The 17,410-nt window shown below is 45.5% G+C and overlaps 1 pseudogene; it reads right to left on the bottom strand.

Annotated features, from left to right (window-relative positions):
* The window catches only part of LOC131197321 (long-chain fatty acid transport protein 2-like), a 42,414-nt pseudogene extending 25,906 nt beyond the window's left edge, over positions 1-16,508 (bottom strand).
* Positions 16,509-17,410: the final 902 nt, after the last annotated feature.

Here is a 17,410-nt window from a genome sequence, read left to right on the forward strand (position 1 = left end):
CAGCCAGTCCTTGGAACAACCGGTTCGGCGAACAAGATTAAAATTAACATCCGGTTTTCCCGAACCGGTCTGAACCAGCTGAATCCCACCCCTGCCTGTACATCATTACTGTATCAAGGTTTGGTAAATAATTGTCGCTATAGTATAAGCCTTCACATCTTCTTGCTTGCCTCCTCCTATTTTTCTTAACGCCTTAATATAATATAATAATATAATATAATATAATATAATATAATATAATATAATATAATATAATATAATAATATAATATAATATAATATAATATAATATAATATAATATAATATAATATAATAGTATAGTATAGTATAGTATAGTATAGTATAGTATAGTATAGTATAGTATAGTATAGTATAGTATAGTATAGTATAATATAATATAATATAATATAATATAATATAATATAATATAATATAATATAATATAATATAATATAATATAACAGTAGAGTTGGAAGGGACCTTGGAGGCCTTCTAGTCCAACCCCCTGCCCAGGCAGGAAACCCTACAACATTTCAGACATTGGTTATCCAACATTTTCTTAAAAAATTCCAGTGTTGGAGCATTCACAACTTCTGCAGGCAAGTCGTTCCACTTATTAATTGTTCTAACTGTCAGGAAATTTCTCCTTAGTTCTAAGTTGCTTCTTTCCTTGATCAGTTTCCACCCATTGCTTCTTGTTCTACCCTCAGGTGCTTTGGAGAACAGCCCGACTCCCTCTTCTTTGTGGCAACCCCTGAGATATTGGAACACAGCTATCATGTCTCTCCTAGTCCTTCTTTTTATTAAACTAGACATACCCAGTTCCTGCAACTGTTCTTCATATGTTTTAGCCTCCAGTCCCCTAATCATCTTTGTTGCTCTTCTCTGCACTCTTTCTAGAGTCTCAACATCTTTTTTACATCGTGGCGACCAAAACTGGATGCAATATTCCAAGTGTGGCCTTACCAAGGCATTATAAAGTGGCACTAACACTTAACGTGATCTTGATTCTATCCCTCTGTTTATGCCTTCATGCAGAGTTATTATTAGCTTGCTGGGAAAGTATCTGGGGCAGGCTCTGATGTTTTCTGTGGATGCTGCTTTATATAAGATATAAACTGATATAACAGCTCTGCGTCTCTTGATAACACTCTGAGGGTAAAGGTTTCTTTATGTGCATTCCAGGGGCCCTGGTCTTTTGTGCCTACCCATGTCTATGGTCCCCAAAAGCCCAAGGAGTCCAGCTGAGTGGTACAGAGGGAGTGGAGAATAAACAACATCCTTGCCATGGATGCCGGCTAGGCGAAACAGATGGGATCCCGTTATTGCTTTCTTGTGGGAAATGATAGCAGCTTTGGGGAGTCCTTGGAGGAAAGAGAAAAGAGAATAAGGACGCAATGAATTTAGAGAAAAAAGCAAGAAATGATAATTTACAATCAGTTTCATGATTTGTATGCTTGACTTCATGCCAGACGTAGGGGATTATATGGCTTTGACATTTCAAAAGCACTCAGTGGCAGAAAAAAACACAAAACAGAAGCACAGATCAATGAACTAAAGCTTCGCAGCATGCCAATTTCCCAATCAACAACAGAATCATCAGATGACATGATCGGGGTGAAATTCGACCGGTTCGGACTGGTTCGGGAGAACCGGCAGGGACAATTTGAATCGGTTTGCCTCTGGTTGGCCCCTCCCATGCCCGCTCCCTCGCCCGGTCGCTGCTTACCCCTTCTGGCCATTTGCTCGCTGTTCGACCCATTCAACGTTAATTGCTACAGCAGAAAGAATCTGAACTTTTCTCCTTCCATTCACAGCGGAGCTGCTGCAGCCTGTCCCTTTAAGATCAGCAGTTCTCAGGTTGCAACCCTGTTGGGGGTCGAATGACAATTTGCCAAGGGTCGCCTAAGACCATCAGAAATATGGGAGGTATACTTGCAAATCGAAGAATCGCACTCCAATGGTTGACTCCACAAACCAGCTGCAGGCTCTTCAAATCGCTAGCTGAATTTAGCTTCAGGTATGATGAATTAAAAAAGAGAGAAATCTTTGCTCTGACGTCTCCCTCTCAAGTCAGCTGCAATCACTCCCAATTGCTAGCCTAATCTGGCTTCAGGCACGATAAACTTAATAGGGGAGGAGTCTCTGCTTTAATGCCTCTGTCCTCAAGGCAATCGCAAGCAGTTCAGATCACTAGCCAATACGGCTTCAGGCATGATAAATTCAAAACGAAAATAATTTTACAGTTGGGGTCGCCACATTGTGGGGAATTGTATTAAAGGGGTCGCAGCACTATAAAGGTTGAGAACCACTGCTTTAAGATAGTACCCAAGAGGGATGGGGCCGGGGACCGTTACCTCTTGCTTGGATTATTGTAATGCTCTCTATATGGGGCTCCCCTTGAAGTGCACTCGGACGCTTCAGTTAGTCCAGAATGCAGCTGCGCGGGTGATAGAGGGAGCTTCGCGTAGCTCCCACGTAACACCGCTCCTGCGCAGACTGCACTGGCTACCTGTGGCCTTTCGAGTGCACTTTAAGGTGTTGGTTACGACCTTTAAAGCACTCCATGGCTTAGGGCCTGGGTACTTACGGGACCGCCTGCTGTTACCGTATGCCTCCCACCGACCTGTACGCTCTCACAGAGAGGGACTTCTCAGGGTGCCGTCCACCAAGCAATGTCAGCTGGCGGCCCCCAGGGGAAGGTCCTTCTCTGTGGGGGCTCCCACACTTTGGAACGAACTTCCCCCGGGCTTACGCCAAATACCTGACTCGACCTTCCGCCGCGAACTGAAGACACATCTTTTCATTCGCGCGGGGCTGGCTTAAATTTTAAATTTTAAATTTTAAATTACATAAATTTTATCGATTTTAAATTTTTTACTAATTTTAAATGGGGTTTTGGTTTTTATAAATTTTTAAAGTTCTAGGCTAATTATAATAAGTTTTTTAACTTGCATTTTAAATTGTATACTGTAGTGTCTGTATTTTATTGTTGCCTGTACACCGCCCTGAGTCCTTCGGGAGAAGGGCGGTATAAAAATCAAATAAATAATAATAATAATAATAATAAAGGGAGCAGCAACTCCTCTGTGAATGGAGGGAGAAAAGTTCAGATTCTCTCTGCCTTAGCATTCACTAAGAACCCTTCTGGTGCTCATACAGATTTTTTCCCAGTGGTGAAATCCAAATTTTTTTACTATTGGTTCTGTGGGCGTGGCTTGTTGAGCATGGTGTGGCTTAGTAGGCTTGACTTGTGTGTGGCAGGGAAAGGATACTGCAAAATCTCCCTTCCCATCCCACTCTGGGGCCAGCCAGAGGTGGTATTTGCTGGTTCTTCAAACTACTCAAAATTTCTGCTACCGGTTCTCTGGATTGCTCAAAGTTTCCACTACTGATTCTCCAGAACCTGTCAGAACCTGCTGGATTTCACCGCTGATTTTTTTCTACTGTGTTCTGTGGGCTTGGTGGGGGGATTATATGACTGAGTGGCCATGGCCATGAGTGACATCAAGTTGGCCACACCCACTCAATCACAGGACCCTACCACCACCAAGCCACGCCCACAGGACTGGTAGGGAAAAAAATTGAATGTCACCACTGGACATGATGATAATGATGATATAAGGTGGACAGGTGGACATGATGTCATGATGATGACATCCGGTGAGCAGGAAGCTTTGCAGACACAAAAGACAATGACCTCTTACATAACCTTGTTACTTATTACCTAGCCCTGATCTAGGCTATGCATATCATAAAAACCGTGCAATCGTACTGTCAGCGTTCCAGAAAACCCCCTCCTGCAGAAAAGACTCTGAGGCAAACATCTTTCAAAGTTCTTTTACTAGCATAGGTAAGCTGGCACAACTGGATAAACTCCGAATCTGGAGATCCGGGTTTTTCCTCAGTAGTATAAAACCCCAGACCCCCCCCCCCCGCCCGACTCCTCTGCTCAAATCACCAACTGTCCCATCTCGAGGCATCACTCCGACCACTCCTTCTCCAGATGCAGTCTTGGCCTGACCTTGACTGACAGGAAGAATATTATCTCTGGTGGCTTAGACTGCTAAGACAGTCTGTTATTAACACAGCTGCCTGCAATTACTGCAGGTTCAAGCCCCACCAGGCCCAAGGTTGACTCAGCCTTCCATCCTTTATAAGGTAGGTAAAATGAGGACCCAGATTGTTGGGGGCAATAAGTTGACTTTGTATATAATATACAAATGGATGAAGACTATTGCTTAACATAGTGTAAGCCGCCCTGAGTCTTCGGAGAAGGGCGGGATATAAATGTAATATTTAAATATAAATATAAATATAAATATATAAATATAACTATAAATATATAATAATATAATAATTATATATATAAATATAAGGGGCGTGCATAAGAGCACAAAAGTGCCTACCGTTCCTGTCCTATTGTTCCCTTCATTATATCAAATTGATATAGTTGATGCATATTTTTTACATATATATATATATATTTTCTTCAAAATATGCTGTTTTATCTATTGTTTGTGTATACTGTTGTGACAAAAATAAATAAATAAAATAAAATAAATAAATAAAAATAAAATGCAAATAAAAAAAAATTATGTCTAATGGCCCCTTGTACCAATCCCTTGCCCTTCTCCTCCTTTCCCACACAGGAGAAAGTGGCAGCGTGTGGAAACCTTCGGCCTAGTATGGCTTCCAAAGCTGACACTCTGTTGACTTCTGCTTGTATGTGTCAGCTTTGGAAGCCATACTAGGCAGAAGGTTTCCACCCGCTGCTACTTTCTCTGGTTTGGGAAAGTAGGACAGGGGGTGGGGGTAAAAGGGTCTATTAGACATAACAACATTCTTCCTACCGGTCAAGGTCAGGCTGGGTTCGCATCTGGAGAAGGAGTGGCTGGAGTGATGCTTCGACATGGGACGGTTGAGGATTGGAGCATGTGACCAGCAAAGGGGTCATGAGGGTAGAGATTTTGGGGTTTGTATTACTGAGGGACAAACTGGAATCCCCAGTTTCGGTTTTCCTCCAACTGTGCCAGTTTACCTATGCTAGTAAAAGAACTTTGAAAGATGTTGGCTTCAGAGTCTTTTCTGCAGGAGGGGTTTTCTGGAAACTTGACACAGAGAGTCTTTCTAGCCAATGGCATATTTTATCTTTCAAGATCTCCCAGCAACCACTCCACCTTTCATGCTCCTCACCTGTGGTGCCAGAGGTGAAAATATATAGACATACAGATCTAGGTGTTACTTTGGCTCTGAAGGCAAAGGGCACTGGTTCAGCTGAACTTAATTTGATCCGTTTGAGCAGCGGCTCTACACCTTCAGTCGGAGAATCCTCACTCAGGTAGAAAACACGTATCCCTTCATCATGTAAAGTAGGCAGGACATCTTCAATGGCATCTTTTAAATCTTGAAAAAGGAAAGAAAAAAAATTGATTGAATTGACTGCCTCGTTTTTGGAAGTCTCTTTTTGAGCGTCTTCCGTAAATACTAGAACAAAACACGGAAAAACACGGCAGAGTTTCTGCAAAGACAATGTAAAGAGTAGCACTCTAATCTTGCATTCTCAGAAACACTAACTATTCCTAGGCAGAAACGTATAATATAGTCCATTTGTCCTGATTATTTCAGTATATGAAACTGGATGAAAATGTATACCAATACACAGAGATGGGATTCAAATATTTTAGCAGCCAGTTCTCTGCCCAGTTGCTGGGTGGGCATGGCCATGGTGGGTGTGGCCTAGTTGGTCTCCTGAACCACAACGTGGGGGTGTTTTCCCGCTCCCCAGGCTCTGGACGCTTTCCTCGAGCCACTGGGAGATGAAAACAGCCTACCCTGGGCTCCAGAGGCCCTCCAGAGGCCGGAAATGGGCCTATTTCAAGACTTCTAGAACTTCCGGGGGGGGCGTTTTTCACCCTCCCAGAGCCTCCGTGCAGCCCTTACCTGACATTCAAAATGGGCCGTGTGGAGACTCATGGGAGGGGTGGTGCAGGGTGGGCGGGGCCAGCCAGTCCTTGCATCCTTGTAAAATTAGCATCCGGTTCGCCCGAATCAGTCCAAACCTGCCAGTACATCAATCTGTTTCCTAAGGCTAGCAAGCAACTGAAAAAGCAAGAAAGAGGAATGGAATTCCAGCTGTTCTGGAATATTATTTTATTTTTTAAAAATAAAAAAGAATGATTGAATAGCTTTCATGTCTTTTGCGTGCTTCTTTGTTAAAAAATGTTTAATTCAGGTGTTAACAAATAATATACCGTAAATCAATATTCCATTTGCTGCAAGTCTTGAATACATTTATCTTTTTAATGTTGTATAATAATTCTTTGACCATTTTAATGATTACATTCAAAATATAATTATAACATAACATAACATAACATAACATAACATAACATAACATAACATAACATAACATAACATAACATAACATAACATAACATAACATAACATAACAACAGAGTTGGAAGGAACCTTGGAGGCCTTCTAGTCCAACCCCCTGCCCAGGCAGGAAACCCTACACCATCTCAGTCAGATGGTTATCCAACATTTTCTTAAAAATTTCCAGTGTTGGAGCATTCACAACTTCTGCAGGCAAGTTGTTCCACTTATTAATTGTTCTAACTGTCAGGAAATTTCTCCTTAGTTCTAAGTTGCTTCTTTCTTTGATCAGTTTCCACCCATTGCTTCTTGTTCTACCCTCAGGTGCTTTGGAGAGCAGCCTGACTCCCTCTTCTTTGTGGCAACCCCTGAGATATTGGAACACAACTATCATGTCTCCCCTAGTCCTTCTTTTTATTAAACTAGACATACCCAGTTCCTGCAACCGTTCTTCATATGTTTTAGCCTCCAGTCCCCTAATCATCTTTGTTGCTCTTCTCTGCACTCTTTCTAGAGTCTCAACATCTTTTTTACATCGTGGCGACCAAAATTGGATGCAATATTCCAAGTGTGGCCTTACCAAGGCATTATAAAGTGGTACTAACACTTCATGTAATCTTGATTCTATCCCTCTGCTTATGCAGCCCAGAACTGTGTTCGCTTTTTTAGCAGCTGGTTCATATCTAAATGGTTATCCACTAGGACTCCAAGATCCCTCTCACAGGTACTACTATTGAGCAAGGTACCACATATACGGTACCGGTGCATTTTGTTTTTTTGGCCTAAATGTAGAACCTTACTTTAACCAAGCTGAATATATACATCATTGACCCATAGCAAACTAATGTTCTATCAATTCAAAATCTGACAAGAAAGTAAGTTGGTTATCTTACAGTACTTATAATATACAACTGTTTCCTTTAAATTAATCAGGAAAAAAATGTATGAAAAGTATATTGCTTTTGGAGCTATATTTCACTGAGAACGGTGTATTTTCATAAGTCATGGATAGATAGAAATATCAATTTTGGAGGGTGTGTGAAACTTGCCACATAATTTTAACACCATGAAGATCATGTTGAAGATATAATGCAAAGAAAAAGGCAGGAATAATAATGTATTAGTCCAGCTAGCACAAAAATGGTTCTAAATCACTGAGAATAAAGAAAAAGAAAACCCCACCATCAATAACAATGAGATTAAATTGGTTTTGCAAAATATCATGTTGGTCCAAAGAGCAGCGGGATTAAACATGATAAAATAAAATCCATACGCTTTAGAATCAGAGTAAAGTACAACAAGGCAGGCCATGTTGCAAGGAGGCCTGTTGTGTCTGTGCCCCCCAAGCTGGGCCTCCTGCCAGAAAGTGACTTGGGGAAGGGCTGTTAGAACTTACCTCGGGAGCACCGGCTTCCCTGGCTCAGCTCCAGGAGCCAGAAGCAGGCCAGGTGGAGGAGGGAACAACAGAAGCAAGGGTGGGGCAGGCCCAAGAAGTGCTGAGTCATGTACCCCACAGGATATAAAAGACAGTGAGAGCTGCTGTGTCTCTTTGTAACAGGCAAATCCACTGATTAAGAGCTGAAGTTTGTTTCTGGGTGACTCACCTGCATCGTGGAAGATAACGGAGATTCTTGGCATACGCTGGCTATTCTGCTGCCAGAGCTGATAGAGCCGGCTAATTAAGCCATCACTCGGATGGAGGTGAGGGAGGACACAACAAGGCCAGACCATCACATCCCCAAATGTGGTGAGCTGTCTCAAGGAAAACGATCACACGGGGGACAAAGGAAGCAATACAAAGACACATTGAAAACAAGTGGCAGTGCTGTGTCTTCGGCCCCCCCCCCCCCCCGCAACCTGACCTCCTGGCAGAAAGTGACTCAGAGAGCGAGGGGGAAGAGCGGGCAGGGCTTCCCTCTGCGGACCCTCCTTCTCTGGCTCTGTTCCAAGTCCCAGAGGCAGGCCAGGTAGAGGAGATGACGAGGCCTCTGTCTCCTGCATCTCCTCCCTCTCAGGCCATGCCTCAAGACCCAGCTGCTGACAATCAGTCGTGGCTGGACCCCTGGTATCGCAAACAGGAGAGACGGCAACATCAAAAGAAAGAAAGGGTGGGGCAGGCCTAGAGAATGCTGAGTCACGGAACCACACTGTTATGTATTTATGTTTGTACCTTTAAATATTTGAGCGGGAAATCAGCACGTTGCTGATTGGACGAAGCCTCCAGTAGAACTGTATAAAAGGAGAGGTTTTTCCCCCAGCCTGCTGCTGGGTTCACCCTATATTAAAGAGCTGTTGTCACTACCCTGGTCTCCAGCCTCGTTACTTCCCGAACATAACATTGGCGACAAAGGTGGGATCTCGAGGCTAAGGAGAACCAGAACCGAGCTGAAGCACGATAGACCCGAACCCAGCAAACTCAGGGCAGAAAAGCGGAGATGGCCAGTTACACTCCGCCCGCACCGTTTGACCCGGCTAAGGAGAAATGGGGAACGTATATGACCCGTTTCGAAAGCTTTCTAGAAGCCAACGAACTGCAAGGAGTTCCAGATAACCGAAAAAGGGCTTATTTCTTAAGCCACTGTGGTCCGGAGGTCATTGATATCGCGGAAGCCCTGGCAGAGCCAACGCCGTTGCAGTCGGTGTCATGGCCAACTCTACAGACTTTACTAAAAAACCACTTCGCACCAGCGCCGTCCAAATACGTGCGGCGGTTTGAATCCGGAGAGCGAAGGCAGATGGAGGGCGAAACCATCGGTGACTACATGGCCGCCCTAAGAAAAGCGTCCAAGGACTGCGGATACCGCGACCTAGACGAGGTGCTCCTCGAGCAACTCATCCGAGGCGTCAAAGACATCCGTTTGCGGCGACGGCTGCTAGCAAAGAGCAACCTAACGCTGGCCACCGCTCTGGACGAAGCCAGAGCACATGAAATGTCCACCCAAGCGGCGGAGACACTGCAGAAGCCTGTCCCACCAAAGGCGAGCGCGAAGGCAACCCCCGTGCACCAGGAGGAGGTTCAGACCGAATCCGACGGTGAAGATGAGGAAGGGGTCTGCCGAACCGAGAAACGCGACAAAGGGGACAGAGACGAATGCGGGAGCTGCGGGGGTCAACACCAGCGGCAACGCTGCAAGTTTAAGGACGCGACCTGCCGGCGGTGTGGGAAGAAAGGGCACCTAGCTCAAGTTTGTCGAGCGGCCCAACCTTCCCGCCGAAAATTCAAATCGGCCAATCAGAGCGCGGAATCGGCAAGGCGACCCGCGATTGGCTCAAACAAAAAAGGCGCGGATTCCAACCAAACAACTGTGGTCATAGGCCGCGCCTCGACTCGAGTGGAGAAGAAGATCTTCACCAAGCCAAAAATAGAGGGTGTACGGTGCCGGCTTGAAGTAGACACGGGATCAGCAATCACCATCATGTCCTGGGACACTTTGGCGAAGTCGCTGCCGTCTGTCGCGAAGCGCCACCTGCAAGCACAACGGCTACGAGTCCACGACTACCAGGGGAATCGCATCCCTGTTCGAGGGACCACCTCCGTCCGAGTCAAGTACGGTCCACACAAGAAGACCCTGCCCATCACGATCGTCGAAGGAACTCTGCCCAGTCTGTTGGGACTAGACTGGTTTCGTGCCCTGGGCATGGGAGTGACTGGCATCTACAGGAGTGACTGTAACCTGAAAGACATTCTCTTTAACGAGTTCGAAGATGTCTTCAAGGACTGCCTGGGCAAGTACAAGGGGACCCCTATTTCCTTCAACTTAGACCCCCAGGTAGCCCCCATTAGGCTTAAGGCGAGGAGAGTCCCTTTTGCCCTAAAACCAAAAATTGATAAGGAGCTGGACAAGCTCATAAATCAGGGGATTCTGGTGCCAGTCGATCACGCAAAGTGGGAGACGCCAATCGTCACCCCAATAAAGCCGGACGGGTCAATTAGAATTTGCGCTGACTACAAGGCGACGCTTAACAAAGCCTTACAGAAAAGCGCTTACCCGGTTCCCGTGGTGCAACACTTATTGCACTCTTTAGGGCAAGGGCAAGTCTTTGCAAAGTTAGACTTGGCCCAAGCCTACCAGCAACTGCCCGTTGACGCCCGCACAGCTGAGGCCCAAACGATTGTAACGCACAGGGGGGCATTCAAGTGCACCCGATTGCAATTTGGGGTCAGTGTGGCACCAGGGTTGTTCCAAAACCTAATGGAACGACTACTGCAGGGGCTCCCAGGGGTAGTCCCCTACTTTGACGACGTCCTAATTTCAGGGGAAAACATGGAGGAATTGGGGGAGCGTTTAAGAAAGGTTTTGGGCATTTTCCGGACAGCCGGATTAAAAGTCAAGGCAAACAAATGCCAGATAGGGGTCGAATCCGTCGATTTCTTGGGCTACCGGATAGACAAGAAAGGAATTCACCCCACTGAGAGCAAGGTTAAGGCAATTAGGAAGGCTCCAGCGCCCAAAAATAAAGCAGAGCTGCAGGCATTCCTGGGATTGGTGAATTTTTACGCGGTCTTTTTAAAGAACAAAGCAACCGTTGCGGAACCGCTGCATAGGCTCTTAGGAAAAAATACTGTTTGGTCTTGGGGAAAGTCGGAAAATAGGGCTTTTGAGGCAGTAAAGAACCTGCTCTCAAGTGATAGCCTGCTCATCCAATATCACAACTCATTACCCCTAGTGCTGGTTTGCGATGCCTCCCCTTATGGGGTGGGAGCTGTACTCAGCCATAGACTCCCAAACGGCACAGAAGCCCCTATAGCTTTTTACTCTAGAACGTTGTCCTCCCCAGAGAGAAACTACAGCCAGCTAGATAAAGAAGCACTAGCCATTGTGTCAGGGGTTAAAAAATTCCACGAATATGTCTTTGGGCGGAATTTTGAAATCGTGACTGACCACAGACCGCTACTAGGGATACTGGCTGGCGATCACCAACGCCTGTGGCACTCTCGCCACGACTGACCCGATGGACTATATTCTAGCCGCTTATTCGTACAAGCTGCAGCATCGACCAGGAAAAGAAGTGGGGCATGCAGACGCTGGCCGATGCCCACTACCAGGGGCAACCGACGACCCCACCCGGGACACCCATTCTACTTATTGACTCTTTGACTCTGGCCCAGTCACATCTAAGGAAGTGGCTCGGCATCATACCGACATTGTGTTAAGGACTGTACTCGGTTGGGTACAGAGAGGGTGGCCGCCTGCGTAACGCAGTTCAAAGATTTTGTTAAAAAACGAGATGAGCTCTCGGCTCAAGGGGGTTGCCTGTTATGGGGTGATCGTGTAATAATTCCTGATAAATTAAGGGGAAAGGTATTGGACCTCCTCCACGAGGGTCACCCAGGGATCGTAAGGATGAAGGGGTTAGCTAGAAGCTATGTGTGGTGGCCACTCATGGACGCAGAGATTGCTGAGAGGGTAGGGAAATGCCAGGCTTGCCAAGAGTCCAGACCTCTACCCCCAACGGCCCCAGTCAGGGAATGGGAAAAGCCCCAAGGGCCCTGGACAAGAATCCACATTGATTTTGCTGGCCCCTTCCACGGCCAAACGTTCCTAGTGGTTGTTGATGCATTCTCCAAATGGTTGGAGATCATACTCATGAAATCCACTACAGCCGAAGCAGTAATCGCAGCCCTGCGCCACCTATTTGCAACTCACGGGTTGCCGGACACTCTGGTGTCTGACAATGGGCCTCAATTCACGGCAGCCCAGTTTGAAGAATACCTGGCAGAGGAGGGCATCCGACATGCCCTCTCTGCGCCTTTCCACCCTGCGTCGAATGGCCTTGCAGAGCGTTCCGTCCGGAGCGCTAAGGAGGCATTGTCCAGGCTCAAGCCAGGTGACTGGCAAACAAAGATAGACTTTTTCCTAGCCGTCCAGCACAGAACCCCAAGCACGGCCACCGGAAAAAGCCCAGCCGAATTACTAATGGGACGGAAACTCCGGTGCCCACTTGACCGTTTGAATCCCCATTACACACCAGAGGGTTACAAGGGGGAACTAGAAAAGACAAGGGAAATGAGCATAGGCGACCGGGTGTGGGCCCGAAACTATGGGGACGGCCCTAGTTGGTTCACAGGCCAAATAATAAAGATAACCGGGCCAAAATCGTACGTGGTAGAGCTACCAGACAACCGAGTGTGGAGGCGCCACATAGATCAGTTAAGGAAACGAATAACTGATCAAACCGAACCAAATGAAACAAATCAGGACCAATACCAATTTGAATTCACAGCTGACAATGACCCGGGGGAGGCGCAAGACTTAGCTGAGGTCCCAGAGTTCCAGCGACGCCATCAGGTTCCCGAGGGAAACAGCTGGGAAAGTTTCAGAAGTAATCCAAGGCCGGATGGCCAAGAAAAAGAGTCAGCCAATAATCCAGAGCCCGTTGGCTCAGAGAAAGAGCTGGGAGGAGAAACAGCCTCCGACCAGCTCAAAACACCACCCAGAACTGAACCGCGCAGGTCAGAAAGAACTAGGAGACGCCCAGGTTATTTGCGTGACTACGTCGAAAAATAACATGTAAATAAATATGTAAATAGAGGCAAAGTGTTTTCTGGGAGGGGAGGAGTGTTATGTATTTATGTTTGTACCTTTAAATATTTGAGCGGGAAATCAGCACGTTGCTGATTGGACGAAGCCTCCAGTAGAACTGTATAAAAGGAGAGGTTTTTCCCCCAGCCTGCTGCTGGGTTCACCCTATATTAAAGAGCTGTTGTCACTACCCTGGTCTCCAGCCTCGTTACTTCCCGAACATAACACACACCCCTCAGGATATAAAAGCAGTAGGGGCTACCCTATAGTTCTTGTGACGAACAAACAATTGACTGTTGAAAACATTGGCTGCACTTTAGCTCCTGGACTCTGTTTCATTTCCTTCTGAACTTTGGGATTGTTCCAGCTCGGACTGCAATCGCTCTGATAGATAAGAGGACTTGGCAAGAATAAATTGCTGGCACATCTAATCAGTTTGTGTTTCTAATTGATTGTGGTTGGGGGGACAGAGCAGGCAGAATCCTCCTAGTTTACTAACTGATTCGATGATCGTGCACTTTGCACACACTCACGCCTAACGTGCACTGCACGTGCATGCACAGTTTGAAAAAAATCTTCGCTTCCGGGTTTCTTCAGAGGAGTAACACAGCTGATTCATGTGGCAATCGGCTCTGCCACACAAATCAGCTGAGGAGATAACAGTAGGAAAATAGCGCGGGTGGACAGATGGGTCCATCTGATCAGCGAGGTGAACCGGTTTGCTCCCAGCCGATCGTCGGAGTTACCAGTTCACCTGAAACGGTCTAACCAGTAGAATCTCACCACTGGTTAAAAGCCTCCTTCAAGTTCCTGGATATCAACACCACCTCCTGGGAAACCCTGACACAAAATCGATAGACATGGCTCACGCTGATCCACCAAGGCTGCCAGACATCTGTCGTGTCCCACTCCTCCGCTGACGGCCAGGTCAGGGAAATCCGAATCAGGCGTGCCTATGCAGCTCTGCCAAAGTCCTAGCAAAGTTCTCAAGGCAGGCAGGAGACCAGAAAGTGATTTCAGCAGATAAGGTAGACTTTGCCTGACTCAGAGAATGCCAGAAAGCAGATCCTTTATATAGGCCATGGGGTCTGGCTCCATGACTCAGCACTTATCCCGGCCTACCCCTCCCTTCCTTCTGTTGACGCCGCTTATCAATTCTCCTGAAGCGAGGGCCACTCCAGTCTGCAGCTGTTGGTAATTGACCTTCCTCAGGCTCACATGCTGTTGGGGAGGGGGAGGGGTCTAGTTGCTCCATTTGCCTGGGCATGGAGCCAGGGCTGGGGCCGGGAGGCATGCTAGGACATTCCTCAGCGTTCAGAAGCAGATAAGAAGGCCCCGGCTGCGGGGAAAACGGACGAGGCACAACAACATCTGAGGACAGCAGAACAACCATAGCACAAGAGAAGCGAGCACTCGGCAAAGCCAGAGCTGCAAATGCTGCAACAATGGTATCCACACATATCTGCCCGACATGTGGCAGAACATTTTGTGTCCATATAGGCTTACAAGCCACCTGCGGACACATCGTGGACAGCGCACAACCTGTTAGATGTCAAGGTCCTCTTCGAACACGATGGACGAACATCTTCATCAAAGTGCCGAGGAACAGAAAGAGTAATGCTACCTGGTGATACAGCTTCCCAAATTTGGCTGTAAAACATTATCCCCCAAATCCCATTTCAGGTGGTTGTTCAGAAAAAAGGTGCTGAATATTATTACTAAGAAGCCCAAGAAGATCACTAAAATTATACTCATTTCAAATCATAAAAGAAAAATGCGAACGAAGACAGGGTGAAACCACTGTAGGAATGGCACCATTTCATGCAGAAATATCCCATGTCATGGCTAAGGCGAGTATCCTCAAAATTATCATAGAAAGCCATTCAGAAAATGACCGGTTTTCTTCTAGGACCAGAATGTGGCAAATCTTTTATTTCTCCACCCAGATGCACTGGAAGACATGGTGGAAATGCAGGGGAGGTAGAAATTGACTCCTTTGCTAAATAGGGTCCAGTTGCTAATAAACTTTCACTTATCAGATAGCTTCCAACCACAGCCACAACCTTCCTTCTCCCAGCATTCCTGGATAAACCTTAACAGCCCAAACAATCCATGCTGCAACTGTAGTTTCCCAACGGCTTTATTTCGGCTGCAAGCTAGTTCCGAGGCAACAATGAGTTAACACTATTTTAAAGTTGGAGCTGAGAGCATCTGCTTCTTAGCGCCTTAGCACCTCTATAACTGTCTAGTTTGGTTCTGCAACCTAACAAGACAGACATAGACTTCAGAGGATAATTAGAACTGCAGAAAAAACAATTACTCCCAACCTGCCTTCTATTGAGGACCTGTATACTGCATGAATCAAAAAGAGGGCTGTGAAAATATTTACAGACCCCTCACATCCTAGACATAAACTGTTTCAACTCCTACCCTCAAAATGACGCTATGGAGCACTGCACACCAGAACAACTAGACATAAGAACAGTTTTTTCCCAAACACTATCACTCTGCTAAACAAATAATTCCCACAACAGTGTCAAACTATTTACTAAATCTGCACTACTATTAATCTTCTCAGTGTTCCCACCACCCATCTCCTTCCACTTATGACTATTGTTGCTTGTATCCTTACAATTTATATTGATATTGTTTCCTGATTGCTTAATTGTAGCCTATAACTATCATTAAGTGTTGTAAGTGTTGTACCTTGATGAAGGTATCTTTTCTTTTATATACACTGAGAGTACATGCACCAAGACAAATTCCTTGTGTGTCCAATCACACTTGGCCAATAAAGAATTCTATTCTATTCTATTCTATTCTATTCTATTCTATTCTATTCTATTCTATTCTATTCTATTCTATTCTATTCTATTCTATTCTAAAAGAAGAGAAAGGACCAGTAGTTATAACATATTACTATTTTCTATGGAAATATTTCCTCTATGATTCTCTCACCTGGAGTTGATAAAAGAACTTTAGCCTTGCAAGATTTCAGCACATGTATCAGAGATTTGAGTCGGATGTTATGGTTGGCACATGCCATGGTACAGCCAATCTTTGCTAAGCTGTGGAAAACTGAGAGATAGGCATGGATGATCTTGAAGAAAACAGCCATTGTGTCCTCTTTTTTCAGCCCCACATAGTCCTTTAGTACTCTGGCTATCTGATTGCTGTGTCTATCAATGTCTCGGTAGGAATAAACTTCATCTTCAAAGAGAATTAAGAGTTTATCTGAATATTTAACTCTGGCCAAAAATATTTCTAGGAAAGTGATGGGGGAGTGCATTTCATGTATGTGTAGCATGGATACCCCAAGTGTATGAAGTCAATAAAGTTTTTCAGATCCAACCAAAAATAAGGGAAGAAAAATTTGCCCATCAGGGTCAGAAGACTCAAAAGCTCAAGCACAGCTGTGTATAGATACAGCATGGTAGGAATTTAGCCTTGGTATCTTGGAAGAAGTAGATCAGAATCCAATTTATTGCAGGAACTACCCAAGATCTGTTTTGTGGAAGGCAAAGAGAAGAGAAATCATGAATAATAAAAAAGATGCAATTCTCATACCCCACCCAGTTTCTCAAGGCTTAAATGAAGGAACCTTTGTTTCCCAGCCAATAAAATTCGAATGGCATGCTAACAGCTCTGTAATCTCAGCATGCTGTGTTGGTTCCTTACCTTCCTCACCTGTTGCTAAACTTCCTCATCTACAACGCAGGTGGCTTGATTTTCAGCAAGAGGCTGTACTTATATGCAGTGCCAGCTACATTTTGTCCTCGTGCCCACAATTTAGATCTCAAAGTCCTGAGGAAGAAAAAAGTTGTTGGCACAGTTGATGCTGAATGAAAATTAACAATCTGGAAGGTCACCGGCCTTTGCAGAACAAACATTAAGACACAATTTAACCAAGAAAGGGGGGAAAAAACAGATACATTCAGCTGCAATAGAAATGAAGGAAAGGCGCAGATGTGAATGAGGCCTACTTAACTAGTTTGGATCTTGCAGTCATCAGCTCCTCTTTCAAGCTGCTATCTATAGTGGGGCATTTTATACTACGGCAGTTCTCTGCAATCTGGTGGTCACTAGCTACAGGAGTGGCCAAAATTGTGGAAACCTTTTGGGGAAAAGTGTATTTTTGAGGTTTGATGGCTAATAACACCACTTTTTTTTTTTTTGGTGTTTCAAGATAATCCTATTCCACTGCTGGAATGGCCTTGCAAAATCTCCATTCCCACCTAACTCTGGGGCCAGCCAGAGATGGCACTTGCTGGTTCTCCAAACTACTCAAAATTTCTTCTACCGGTTCTTTGAACTGCTCAAAATTTTCACTACCGGTTCTCCTAACTACTCAAAATTTCTGCCACCGGTTCGCCAGAACCTGTCAGAACCTGCTGAATTTCACCCCTGGACTGCTTGGACATGCAGTTTCCATGACAAAGATTTTCAGAGGTGGTTTGCTGCTGCCTGCTTCTTAGGGCAGAAAGAATAACTGTCTAATTTGAGGGACT

Source organism: Ahaetulla prasina, chromosome 4 (assembly GCF_028640845.1).
Source record: "Ahaetulla prasina isolate Xishuangbanna chromosome 4, ASM2864084v1, whole genome shotgun sequence".
Classification (NCBI taxonomy): Eukaryota; Metazoa; Chordata; class Lepidosauria; order Squamata; family Colubridae; genus Ahaetulla; species Ahaetulla prasina.